Source organism: Ptiloglossa arizonensis, chromosome 10 (assembly GCF_051014685.1).
Source record: "Ptiloglossa arizonensis isolate GNS036 chromosome 10, iyPtiAriz1_principal, whole genome shotgun sequence".
NCBI classification, from domain to species: domain Eukaryota; kingdom Metazoa; phylum Arthropoda; class Insecta; order Hymenoptera; family Colletidae; genus Ptiloglossa; species Ptiloglossa arizonensis.
In genome coordinates, this window is record NC_135057.1 from 1207303 (window position 1) to 1220840 (window position 13538).

The window sequence follows — 13538 nt, forward strand, 5'->3', positions numbered from 1 at the left end:
GCGTTTACTTGAACTATCCGCCACAGGTCACGCTACGGTTGTAATATTTTTATTCAATGTAGGGTATGCTTTAAACAAAAATAAAATCTATTAAAAAGACCAACTGAATATTCTGAATAAATTTATCACGCGCAATAGAGATAAGAGTTATAAACACAAAATAGAAAATCATGGTACCGATGGAACAGTCAATATGTTTACTTGCAATTAATTGCAGAGCACTGTAGAGAAAGATTCCAAACAAAAACGGTTAATAGATTTGGAAGAGTTAATTTAGTATAGTGGTTAACAACGCAGAGGTTACATTCAAATAACCACTTACAGTTAAAACTAAAGTGAACATAGAGAATAAAAGTACACGCCATACACAGCACAATATAATTATCCTTCTAGTTGAATATTTCAAAGAAATAGCAATTTCACACTTGATTTTATGAAACATTCTCTTCATAGTTCCAAATGCTTTACCCCAATTTCCTGATCCTTTTCCCACTACTTATAAGTAGAATTCTAACTGACAAAAATACACTCTATTATTTAAAAAAATGATACTCTTAACGCGTATATAAAAATTTAAATAAATTAAATTAAACATTTTGTTGCGCAAGATATTAAAGACACTCTTGAAAATAATTTTCATTTCAGTTTCGTAGGATTGATATATAGACGAATAACTTTCCTGTTATTGGATTGCATTTCAATCTGTCGCACGAGATATTTTCGCAACCAACTTGGAGTGAAACATTGACTAGTTTGCTATGCTTATGATTATGATTCTTTAATTTATATTTTTAAATTAAAATAAACATTAATACGAGCAATTATCAGAATTTAAGAAAAAGATTAATCTTCAAATTACTGCTCTGAATTTATTTGTTAAAAAGTATTTGAGAGTTCTTGTCTAAAATGAGTCGTTCTTTATTAATATACGTATTTCTGGTACGTTAAAACCACTGAAAAAAGAATCCTGTTTTACAGCAGGTAACGCATATAAATGAACTCATAACCGGTGTACACAACTTCCATTAGTTATATTATATCAAATCCTCGAACACGAATTTCATGAGATTTTAGATTTTTCGCTTCATCGTATAATAAATTACGCGGTCTTTGCATCATATCTGGTCAGATTGTGAGAATAATTAATCGGATTTAAACTGATGGATTGTGATCAAATAATACTTTGAAGGCAAAATTTTCGTTCACAAATGTTCGTTTAACGAAATATATGGAACTAAAATGGTATTAAATATGATGCATTAGACATATTGAATGTTCGATAACTGAAAATATATTACTAACAATTTTAAGCACACATAGGGATAAGGAGAAGAAAAAACAAAAAATATCACACAACAGCTTTATTGAAAAAATCAATTTTTAAAGCTTTAGTCCAATACTAAAGAAACAAGGTTCGTTGCATTTAACTATATTGTTCATAACATAAAATATATACTCTAATTGAATATTATCTTATGTAAACATTTCTACTTTGTAGACCGTTGTAACTTGTCTGTTCGTATAGTTCTTACCATAAAACAAAACAAAATACATTATATATCATAAAATCAGTAAAAATAAACATTTCCTATTTTTTCTTCTTACACTTCAAGTTTTAAAACAAAAACTACATATATATATATATATATATATATATATATATATATGTATATACTATCTCCAAATATTAAAAAAATGAAATAAGAAAGTTATGATTGATAGACAGAGTATTGAAAAGATTCAATAGAAAAGTGGTTAGAAAGCCATAACTTAAATTATTTAGACATTATCTTCTTAGATCATGAGACACTTGTTCCATCTCTCTAGCAACTTTTGTCTGTCTGTAGCAAAGAATACTCTCAATTGCTCAGGAGACTAAACTTACACCGTTTACACAAACATCGAAATTAAAAATAAAGACAGTTTCCAATGGTATAACACGAGTAAACGCGTGTGAAAATAAATTCAGGTTTTAACTATGACGTACACCGATGTTCAAAAAAGGCATTAAATAGTTCAAACCAAACAATTAATTTATTTATCCTCTGCCGATTCTGTTGCTCCATGTTTGGTTGTAGTCATTTAATGGATTTTTCAATACACATTCTGTTTGAAACCAATAGACTATAATTGATCGTATTATTCTTAGCCGCATTAAATACTCTGAATCCCGAAATAAACATTAATTGAAGTCAACTCTAAGCGGAAATTTCAATTCGACGATTCCAAAGTTCATCGGATAATATTGCTTTTGACTTGTTTCGAAATATTAAAATATTAAAAGATGATTTGAGAAAAAGTACTAAACGATGGTCGTTAATAACCACCTATATGTAGTTAATGTCATACTAAAAATGTATGAACATAAAAAGAAGTATGATAGAGTTTACTTGAAGATAAATTCGATAATGGTTCTGCCATTTCGAAAAGTTTTTTAGTTAGTTTTATTAGAGGTTTGAGAACGTACGGATACTATATCCCCTCAGACCACCAATAAAGTTGACTGCAATGATGCTAAAACCTCGGAGTCAGATTCCAAAGAGACAGACTTTTATACAGAAGCCTCCAACAGTTTTACCTATAAGAATCCACGCAACGAAAGTCCTAAGAATCTTGTTCTTTCCATTTTTGTAACAATATAGAATAATAGGCACTAGCCTACCCCGATTTTAGTGTTCCATTATGATAATGATGCGATATAATTCTGACTTCGTGCAATTAAGAAGTTTTAATCACACTTTTGGATGTTCGTCAGAAACTTGCTAAAATGTATGCAATAACTAATATTTTTACTAACATAAATAAGAATTATTAGTATAAAATTAAATTTATACTAACTGTACGTCCATTTTTACACGTTTAATTTTGTACGAGCAGGTTTTTTCTATATTTGTGAAAATGTTAATTGTTACGCGCATCATTCTACCAAGTTTCTGATAAGTACCCAAAACTATAATTAAAATGTTGTACTGTCATTCTAAATTGAATTTATTTTAGATAGTCTAATAAACGCTACTTTTGTGCACAATGTATCAACAATAATTAATAAAGCAATTCATATTATTACTGTTAGGTTTAAAAATTTTAGCTTAAAAATTTTTTAATTAATAAAATGATGGAATAAGTTTCTTGCCGTTGAGGAAGATCACAGGTATACACAGTGTACTTCAAAAAATGCGATTCGAATAAAAAAGTGGCGATGTACTGTTTCTTCTCGAAACAATATATCGAAAACGTAGAACAAAACTTTTTCTAAAAATACATAAGAAACTGTACAATATACAGAAGAGGTAATGTTTAACTTAAGAAATAAAAGCAATGAAGACATATTATAATTAAAAGAAGTAATTGTTTAAACGAGTTTATGCATCCAAACTATGTTAGAAAATGAGTAACAATATTTAACAAAATGAAATATTAACACATTTACAACAAATAACGCGTATATGCGTCATTGATACACCTTACGCCCCTGTCTTAAAATAAGTGTATACAAATATATACATGATTGACAATTGAATGTCAAAAAGTATAAAATATGAAGCAGAAAAGTGAGGACAAATATGAAAAATATCAATCCATTAAAAAGTTATAATTTCTTTTAGCATAACACGATTATCAGATATCGCGCAAAATTCCCTCAGACCAGCAATCAAGTGTCATGTTGAATCCCTCGTAGCAAATGTGTTAAATTATATTTTCCTAAACATTAACTCATACTTTCATGAATATTGTGTACCAGCAAGATAGAGGTACATCTAAAGTCGAGACTTACAAGTTTCTTTATACATGTAAAAATATTATCAATCTCGATAACCTCAAAAATGAAAGTTTGCACAAAAAAATTTGATTCACAATTTTTTACTATTTTTTCGAAAAGAATTACACTGTCTTAGTTGTACCATTTATTTTTGAACTCTCTGACGAATTTAAGCTGCCACTCTTTAAAATAAATATTCTCAAAATTATTAGCAATTGTCGAGACCTATGCTTTATTCATCGAAGAAAGATTTTCTAAAAATAATAACGTCTGTATTCGTTAAACATCTCTCGTTCATGATTATAAAATTAAAAATTATATACCATAGACTTCCTTTCCAATTGTTAAAAATTCAAAACTCGGACTCTTACATTCCAGACAACTGTTTTTGAGTTTAGCGCTGCGGTCTCTCCTTCGATCGACATACTTGACGTCAAAGGTGATACTCTACTCCGTGCTAAAATGTCATGATATCAGTGCGTTAAGATGTCAATATGTCAGCAACATTGACGTTGTCACGCGTGTTTCAGTTTATACCTGTAACGAGCGTTCTACAGCAATATTCTGTAACTTACCGTTAATTTACGAAAATGAGAAGTGTCAATCTGTCAACACGTCGAAGTATTACATTATCGCATGTGACTATGAAAATTTTCCCGTCGAATTGTTTGTAAATTCAATTAACGGGAAAACATACATCGATATAACACGATGGTTAACTAAGACGATATTTGAATGTAAAGAAAGAAATATATAAAAAAAATCTTCGAAACTAAACGCTCGAAGGAAATCGTCTCTAGTACTTTCAAAAATACAAAAATCTTATGGATGGTAAAATTGAGTGTTAAAAATCCGAGTTTAATATTTTCATCTCAAAATTTGATTAGATTTTAAATATAATTTGTAGTAATGCAAAAATTAAATTTCTTAAGATTATTTTTGTTTAGAGACTTTAGAACCATAAAAGGTTTATATACTTTTTATGTCCTGGTAGAATGAACAGGCGGATCGAGACACCTGCACAGACCATCTCGCGTAAATGGTGTCACAGTTATGAAACAAAAGCGTAAAAAGTCACCAAATTCAAGACTTTGATAAGATGTATCTGATTGTTCGTGAAGTTTCTAGCAAGTTTTAACGAAACTTCAAAATCAAAATTAATTGCACTTGCCGATGTGCTTCAATGCTTGTAACGTCCGTGTCATATAGTGGTCTACTGGATATTTCTGCGCGTATGCAGGTATGTCTAATTATTATAAAGGTTAATCATACGCGCTTTGTAACAAGTTTACTTTCCAAAAGAGTACCTGCAGCAATCATTTTCCATCATTACTCGCGAACGTACCCTCAACGACCAAGTTGTTGCTTCCCTGCAGCCCCAGTTTTACGATTCCTCGATATTGCTAGACCTTTTGCAAACTTTTTAAACGAATCCCTGAATAATTAATTTAGAACCAACGCCGGAAGAAGACATAGATGAAACATTAATTAGACGATTCGTATTAACTACTATATCTTAACGTTTACGTGTATTTATCACAGCTTTCCTTTTCAATTCCTTTTCAATTCTTTAAAATATAGATATGCGTGTTACGTAAAAATTGATCTTTTTCCACGAGCACCAAAATTAGCCATTTTTAACCACTGGCCTTCTCGCTCTCCAGCGGTAACTTTTCGCAAAAGATTTAACACGTATGCAAGCATATGGAACGTGTATTGCACAAAATGCTCGAGAATATAATTAACACGCTCCTTAACATGAAAAACGTACGCTGTATACAAATGTATGCGACGTTGTAATACCCTTTCGCGAATTAGGGCCTTTCGAACAATGACGAAAGGCTCGTCCAAGGCCTTTTGAACAATGACGAAAGTGACTTCTGATAGTGACTGCGCAGAAACTTCCTCGAAAGTCCTACGCCCGGTAGAAATGTCAGGCAATCGTTCAGCGTGCTAAAAATAGTGGAAATATCAGGTTCAAGACCATTCGTGCGAAACTCTGGTTTCGGAAATGCGGAACGGGCGATCACCTTCGGCTTTTCTAGCTATGGAACTGCTTCTACGCGCGGACGAAAAAGTAGGAAAAGGCCACGAGCGAATATCTTGATGCTCGTGGGAACTGAATTTTTCATCCGACCGAGGACAAAAAGAAGGCGAGATAAAAAGACGTTTCTCATGGACGACTGTTTATTATTAAGTGAAAGAAGTAAGGCGCGAATACGCACGAGATTTCTGTTCCCTTTTAGCGTTGCCATCGATGCAACGCTTTTAGAAGAATTGCTCGTGACAATAACGGAAGCGTTCCGTCACAGTTGTCTTTCACTGGCTGGCAAAGAGAATGACAACAGAAACACAGAGAGCGAGCGAGACGGCGTCAAGTGTTCGCCCGGAGACTTCTCTTGGACCGAGAAGCGCGTACACTTACGAGTAAAGGAACAGAAACAACGAAGTTTCCGCGAAGTGTATGAGAAACCGACCGGTCGAGGATTTGCTCGCACAGCTCTCTCGAGTCTTGAGTCGAGTCGGATTAACTTGCGTTTTCGAGATTGTAAATTTGAAGTTCTCGTTAACTGCGTTACATATTCCCTGCAAACGAGCCGTCTCGACAGAAGTGGGGCAGATTTCCATTGCGTCTTTCGACGACTCGTTAACGATCCCGCGAAAATGCGTTTAAGAACAGAACACGAAATCCTGGACCAACCATTCTTGGCTATTTTTCACAAGCTTTCCTAAATATTTTAGAGAATGTTGTCAAACGCGATTTAAAATGAGTCGTCCGAAGAGAATGTATTTTTCATACTTGTCGTTTAGTTAAAAATAACGCTCAGATAATGGCAACACTGTATTTTCTATATAACCGTAAAAATTTAATTGTGCCATTCAAAAAAGGAAAGCGTACTTTTGTAAAAGAATACTAACAGAAATAATAACTAATACACATATTTTATACCAATGTAACTTGATCATAATTTTGTGTCTCAAAGTCGCGCGAATAACTAACGGTTAAGAGATGGTAGTGCAGAAGGTATTTTGTACGTGGTTACGCGATAAAGTTATCAAACAAACGAAACGACCGTATTTTGAGATTTCGAATCGTGGCGAGAATATAAGCAAACGATACTACCCATCCGCAAGAAGAAAGTTAACGAGTATTTACATCCCCACTCTAGTTCACAGTTTACTAGTTCCCCTACCATTGCACGCGTCGTCGCTATTGGCCGCTGTCGATCTTCGTCACCATTCTCGGCTAATAGCGACAATGCATGCGGTGGTAGAGGAGCTAGTAGACTGTAAACTAGAGTGGGGATGGAAATAGTCGTTAACCTTCTTCTCGCGAACGAACAGTAGGTTGCACCGTTAATTGCGAAAGATTGAAGGTGAGACACGAGATTGCATTGTAAATGATACCATTTTAAATAAATTTGTTACTCCTTACTCCGAATGCATAGTCTCGCATTAAAAAGCTGGACATTATTTGAGTAAAATATTCTAAATACAATTGTTGAAATAATAAATAAATTATCGTGTTTGAAATAATAAATAAACCGCAAATAATATCGAACCCTATAATTGTATATGTTTTCTATATATAAGTACATGTGTATTTATAATGAAGTTTCGCTTATAAAATACAATGAGGTGACTAAGAGTAAAAATAACCAGTAATAAAATATATTTAATTTTAACATATACCAATTATTATCTGGAGAATATACAGGATATGCAATATTATTTAAATGTAGATTTTCCCTCTAAGATATTCGTGATACTTTAATCGTTAGAAGGATGTCGACAGTTGAGGTTAAGGGGATCTTCAGAGTGGTAGAAGATTCTTTTACAAAAATCTTTTGTAAAAACATTGCGATTGGAAGCTATTATTTCCACCGTTTGAACTGGTTACGACGGTATTGCAAAGTTTCTAATGCCTTTGTAATCATTCGTATTAAATTAATACTTCGTTTCGCAAGAGTGGATCGTATTCGAGAATTTTGTACTTTAAGGTTTCCATAATTCGGAATACTTCGAAAAACTTTTCTAACGTCTACGCTGCAAATTCTTCTCCAGTTTCTCCTTCGTCTTTCGTAGATGATTTAACCAATTTTTCTAATTCTTCGGTCGTTAAAGTTTCTACATGGTCTACGATATGTTGTTTTACACTTCTTCATCGTAGATTTCGACAAATTCTTCTCCATGGATAGATAGTAGTTACTGCTCTCAAGACCTCTAGCGAAAGAATCGTGTTCAATCGAAATCGCAGATAGGTACTTAAAACCGAGAATACAAAAGTTTCATTGTATACGACTGTTGAAATATTGAAACTAAAAAGCCATTTGTATTATTTTATTTACGACAGTCAATTTGAAGGTGAAATTATTTTGATACAACTTATTTGGTTTTTATATCAAATAACGTTATCTTTCTTAAATTTGTTTACAACGAATATGAAATAATCTAACTTGATGTGATTTGTCCTTGGAATAATTACTTTTTACTTCGTACTTCGAACGATTACTACCTAGGTCTGTTGTACAGAATTACTTGTGAGTTATCATATTTATGGATTTCATAAAAGGACCGTTAACATTAACTCGAACGTTTTATGTTCTCAATATATAAATTAAATAATACCAATAATTGTTTATATTTCTGTAACTAAAATCATAAATATAAGTATTCATCCGTTTCTATATTTTTAGCACATTTATTTACAAATTTTTTAAAGTTAAAATAAAATACTTTGTGAAATTTTTATCGCAAACAATTCGTTCGAATAATTATATACTTTAATACGCGTATTTACATACAATGTATATTTATATATAGATAAATAGTCTGCTATGCACACGTTGCGAGAACAGCGATTATAAATTGACCGAATGTATTATAATTTTCATCCAATAGCAAAGTTCTGTTATGAAAAAGAAAAATTGTCAATCTTCGACGAATATAATAATTACCTAAAAATCAGCAACTGTTGCATAAACCAAAAATATATTTGTGTATATTCAGAGTCGTTAACGGCGGAAAGAAAGCACGTCGAATCTTAATTGGAAATCGAGCGTGACGAATCTTGAATTAAAAATATACGCAGAAATTGTCGCACACTTGCAACGCATAAAGAATTTAAGTTTAACGCGTAAAACCGCTTAAAAAATCCAATCTCGAAACGCGTTAAAACATTCCGTATCGAAAATTTAAATTGGATCGGACGTGAATCGCTTTTACGCAAAACCATCGGAAAAATTCGAACAGAATATTTCATTTCGATGTAACCGCGTTTTCGTGTCGGTAAAACGCCGAGAAATGCTCATAAAGAATTAAGCAAATCTTTAACGCGAACCGAACACGTGATTTCCATGTCAGCATGCCCAATTCGTCGTTAATTAACCCGCACGGCGTTTTATTGCAGTACAATTAATAAATATCCTTTCAACGCTCTTGAAAACGTGTTACACGTGGAAACGCGAAACCGTTTTAAAAAGGTTTCAATCTTACTTTTGCGAAACTATACGACCGGGCAAATCAGTTAGGTTTCGTTTAACAAGTAAACACTAATTGAGGGGAAACGATTTTTACCGCTGCGTTTCATTCGCTTTATAACGCGTTGAAATTGAAGTTCAAGGCAGCTTTAACAGTTGCTCGTACGTTTCGGACTCCGATACAAAAGCGATTACGTGTTTTTTTTTTGTCGAGATACTTTGTTCGAAGTGTAAATAAATTTGTACGTTTCCGTTGAACCTCGCGAATCACAAGCACGGCCGTGTTTTCGTCCACTGCGAGCGAATTACGAATCGCGCATAACATGTTTAGATTATTAACGCATTTAATAATAAATGCCAACGCGGTACGCGTCAAACGGACCGATCGAACTCATTTGCCGCCGGTTGTCATTATCAATTTATTTGTCCTTAACTCGCCAGTGGACCTGTTACGCGCGTTGCGCGCGACGCTCGCGAATGTTCGCGTTAACGAAACCGTTCGAAGTGCTTCTAAATATAAGCTCTCGCGAAAGTAACGTAAAAAGTGTGTACATACGGGAGGGTATCGGGGCTTGTTTCTTAATTGATCCTCGATTGCGCGCCTCGCGGCAAGGTACAAGAGATCGAGATCTGGAATGAAATTTTCCCGGGAATCGAGGAAACAAGGGGCGGAAATCGTTGGATGAAAATGGCATTAAATCCATCTGGAAATGTTGTCGCGTAGGTGGTTCGATTCCCGTGAAAAATCGCGTTCCGGCGAGTATTACGCGTCGCGCTCCAAGGACGAAAGAACCAGCCTGTTAATTACCAGCGTTGTCGATTCAGCGAACTAGAATACGATTCGACGAGAACGAAAAAGAATCGATCGATCGGCGGCCCGTTTTTCAATCGCGCGACACGGAACGTTATCTTTTAATCGGCAGCTTTTCACCCGGAGCCTGTTCCCGCGTCGTATCGCATCGAGAAACGATACACTTCGACGATGTGGAACACGCAGAAGTGCAACAGAGTACACCGTTCGTCGCCGAAGAGCTTGATAAAAGCGTTCGGTCTGCGATTCGAGAGGTCGATAGAAGCGCGCGAAAGCGGTTTTAAGAGGAGCCGGAATAACCAACCTGTTACTTGGAAAGCTGCGGAAGCTCCCGAGCGGGGTACTGCGTGCGTTCTTTCGAGCGCGGTCTCGCGTTCGGCTTGGCTCTGCCCCTCCGTGTAGACACACGTGCTCGTGTTCCTAAGAAACGATACGCGAGCAACCGACGTAGCAGCGTGTCCGCAAGTCGTTGGTGTGTTTCTGTTTTTCTACGTTCCAGTGGTGGTGTTGATGCGTGGTGCGCGCGGGCACATATGTTCGCGCTGCGTAGCTGGTACGTGCGCGAGTTCTTACAGACGAAGTGTGCCCGTGAGCGTTCCTCCGCGGCTAGAAAAACAGACGACGCGCATGCCTGCGATAAAGTACACCCGTAGGAAAAACTCGCGCCCGAGCGGCTGTCCTGACGGAAAACTGTCAAACAAAAAGAATAGAGCCCACAATGACGATATCATCGGGCAGGCTGCCCGGCTTGCACTGCCCGGGTCTCCTGTCTCTCCCACCGAGCGAACTACCAGCCCCACCGATTCCCGTTTCTCTCCCGGCTCTCCTGCCTCTCCTGGCTCACCCTGGCTCTCCTTATACCCCCGTTTCGTCAGCCCCCGCCACCTAACGCGCCCGCCGAAAAAGGTTCACCTACTCTACCTAACCTTCCCCAGCCCTCCCCCTACTTTTGGCCTCCTTCGCCCACACCGACCCTCTCCTACGATCGTCCTTTGCGCTTCTTCATCGCCTTAACCCTTTTCGTCCTTCCGTAGCACCCTCTCCACCACCTACTCCACCCCCCACCCACCGACCCCACTTCCCGGCTCGCGACATCGTCTCAGACTCCGAGTAGAAGCACGAACGGCGTCTTTCTACACTTTTCTACCTCGCGCTACCTCTACCTCGCGCTATTCTTTTTGATCGTGAGCAACTCAAGGCGCAAACTCGCCCTTATCTCCCGGCAACGGGAAGGGAGAAGATTCTCGGGCGAACCATCAGGAGGAATATCCCCCAGAGGACCCGAGGGACTCAAAGATGTGCCGCGGCGGCGCCGTACGCGTGCGTTTTCACGCACGTGGAAGGTACAGGGGTCTCGGAAGGAGAATCGGCGTTCTCAACGGGTCACGGATCGTGCTTCGAAACTTTTCCCCTTTCTCTTCGTCGAATAGTATCTTGAGGAAGGGAAATGGGGGACGTGTGGTCCGACGATTATTAACCAACGTGCCACGAAGTCGCGAATGTTTGGCGAATGTTTTATTTCTTTTTAGATTTTTAAATTTTTATCGGAAGCAGTCCAATTAGAAACTGTGTCAAATTCATTTACAACGAACCGTACCACGAGTTGGAAACGATTGAGAATCTTTTTTCGAAGCAAGGATCACGAACCAAAAATCTTCTTCGCACCAATTCGCGACGAGTGACCACTCTAACGCTTACCTGCGAAACTGGCCCTGTACATAGGGGGACAAAATTCCCAATGCATGGTTACAATGTATCATTGTTCGTTCTTAAAATAATCTGATTATGGTTGATAACAAAGCTAGATTATCGTGTCATCGATTCTATTAGATTGTCAATACACGTCACATTACGTGTCAATAATCGATTACATTTCGTCTTCTTCGATAAAGAATATTAACTGTCCGAGTTGAATTGGACTTGTATAGTTTGCAAAACTTCACTACGCCACAATTAGGGCAAGGTACGTACTTCATTCGCACCATAGTAGTATTTAGTTAAATCAATTTTTAGTACCATGTAGTAAACGCTTCGATATGGTTAATAGAAACATTCGTTATTCCGCCATCTTTTCTTAACAAAAAGTTACCTCACGATCTACGTTCGAAACTCTAAAAATTTTATCCGCAGCTCGGTGCAGCTCTTGTACGTAAGAGACCTTACAGCTATTGCCACGAAAGCCGAACTATTATATATCTAAAAGGTTATTCGTGGTTTGCCCTCCATAAAATGCCCGTTCATGAGCCTAACACGGTATCGCAAGCTCCTTTAACTATTGACCAATTATCCGAGAAAGCTTGAGGAATCGGATAAAAATATCTAAAAAATTTCCGCTAAAATTTTAATCAAGAAACTTTAAGAACAGTACAAACGAGGATCTGTTACCCATATTCCTTATTTCGTCAGACTTTATCGTAAGATGTTTATGTTCCCCTTCCCGCAATATAAATAATAACTTTTCCTCGAAGGTTATGTTTCTCCTCAACGAGTTAAAGTTATTGAAGTGTGCATCTCGCTTCGAAGTCTTCTTCCCCTAAAGTCGCTTTATTTAACAACGTTTGCTACAACTCTAAACAATACTTGTTCGAAATAACGATAAATAGTTAGAATCGTATTGAACTTAAATGGGTCCTGCGTCGTTCGAATACTAATTCCAAACTGTTGCCGCGGAATCGATTACCGTTAGTCGGTAACCAAGGACTAGCTTTTCTTCGATTGTACGCAGAGTTGGAGCTTCGCGTGCACGCGGAACTTGCAACGTTACTCTCCTTTCCCAAAAAAACATTCGTCCTCACCGTGCCTTCAATCTCCCACTCCTTCGCCGTGGAACTCAATACTTTTGTCTAAAATATCCCTTTACGTTAAATTGATATAGTAAATGTCACGTTTCATTGTTGCGACTGTAACGAGATTATGTATTTTTGATTCAGGACACACTGGTAATATTCGCGTATTACGTTTAATATTAGAATTATAATGTTTAATTGAAGTAACACATAAATAATTATCCTTTTTCAATTCGTGTTATTATTGATGTGCTTACAATGTGTAAATAGCATCTGATGTGCATGGAATGTAATTGTATTCTACGTAAACGCAAACGTTTACTATGGCGCTGTGGGAGAGTGGAAACGCTTGTCGATAATTGGATTTTAGTTTTGTACATGCTCGAGGTGTTAACGCTAATTTTCCTTCGTTAATGTTTTGAAATTTCCTGACGACCTCTCGATGTAACAAACCAATTAAACACCATAATCGTAAATGACGCACACGTGATCTTCGGTCCTCTAGGAATCTCAAGTGTTCTTATTTGTTACACAATGGAGGAATTCGGAGGATCTTCGAGGACTTTGTCTGCTCAGCTTCAAGAAACAAACAATCGGTAAATCAGTGACCGTTATTTTCTTTGCCGCAACTAGCTTTCATCTAACGTAATTTGCACGGGTTCACCGACATCGTGCCGATTCGTGCGTCAACAAGGGTCTCT

The 13538-nt window shown here is 36.7% G+C and overlaps 1 protein-coding gene across 3 annotated transcripts in view; it reads right to left on the reverse strand.

Annotated features, from left to right (window-relative positions):
• Fife (regulating synaptic membrane exocytosis protein fife) overlaps nt 1-10778 on the reverse strand; it is a 217170-nt gene extending 206392 nt beyond the window's left edge. For all 3 annotated transcript variants that reach the window (XM_076322347.1, XM_076322346.1, XM_076322348.1), the window contains exon 1: nt 10356-10778. The gene's annotated coding sequence lies outside the window, so the exon portion shown is untranslated. The remainder of the gene's footprint in view (nt 1-10355) is intronic.
• Between the last annotated feature and the right edge of the window lie 2760 nt (nt 10779-13538).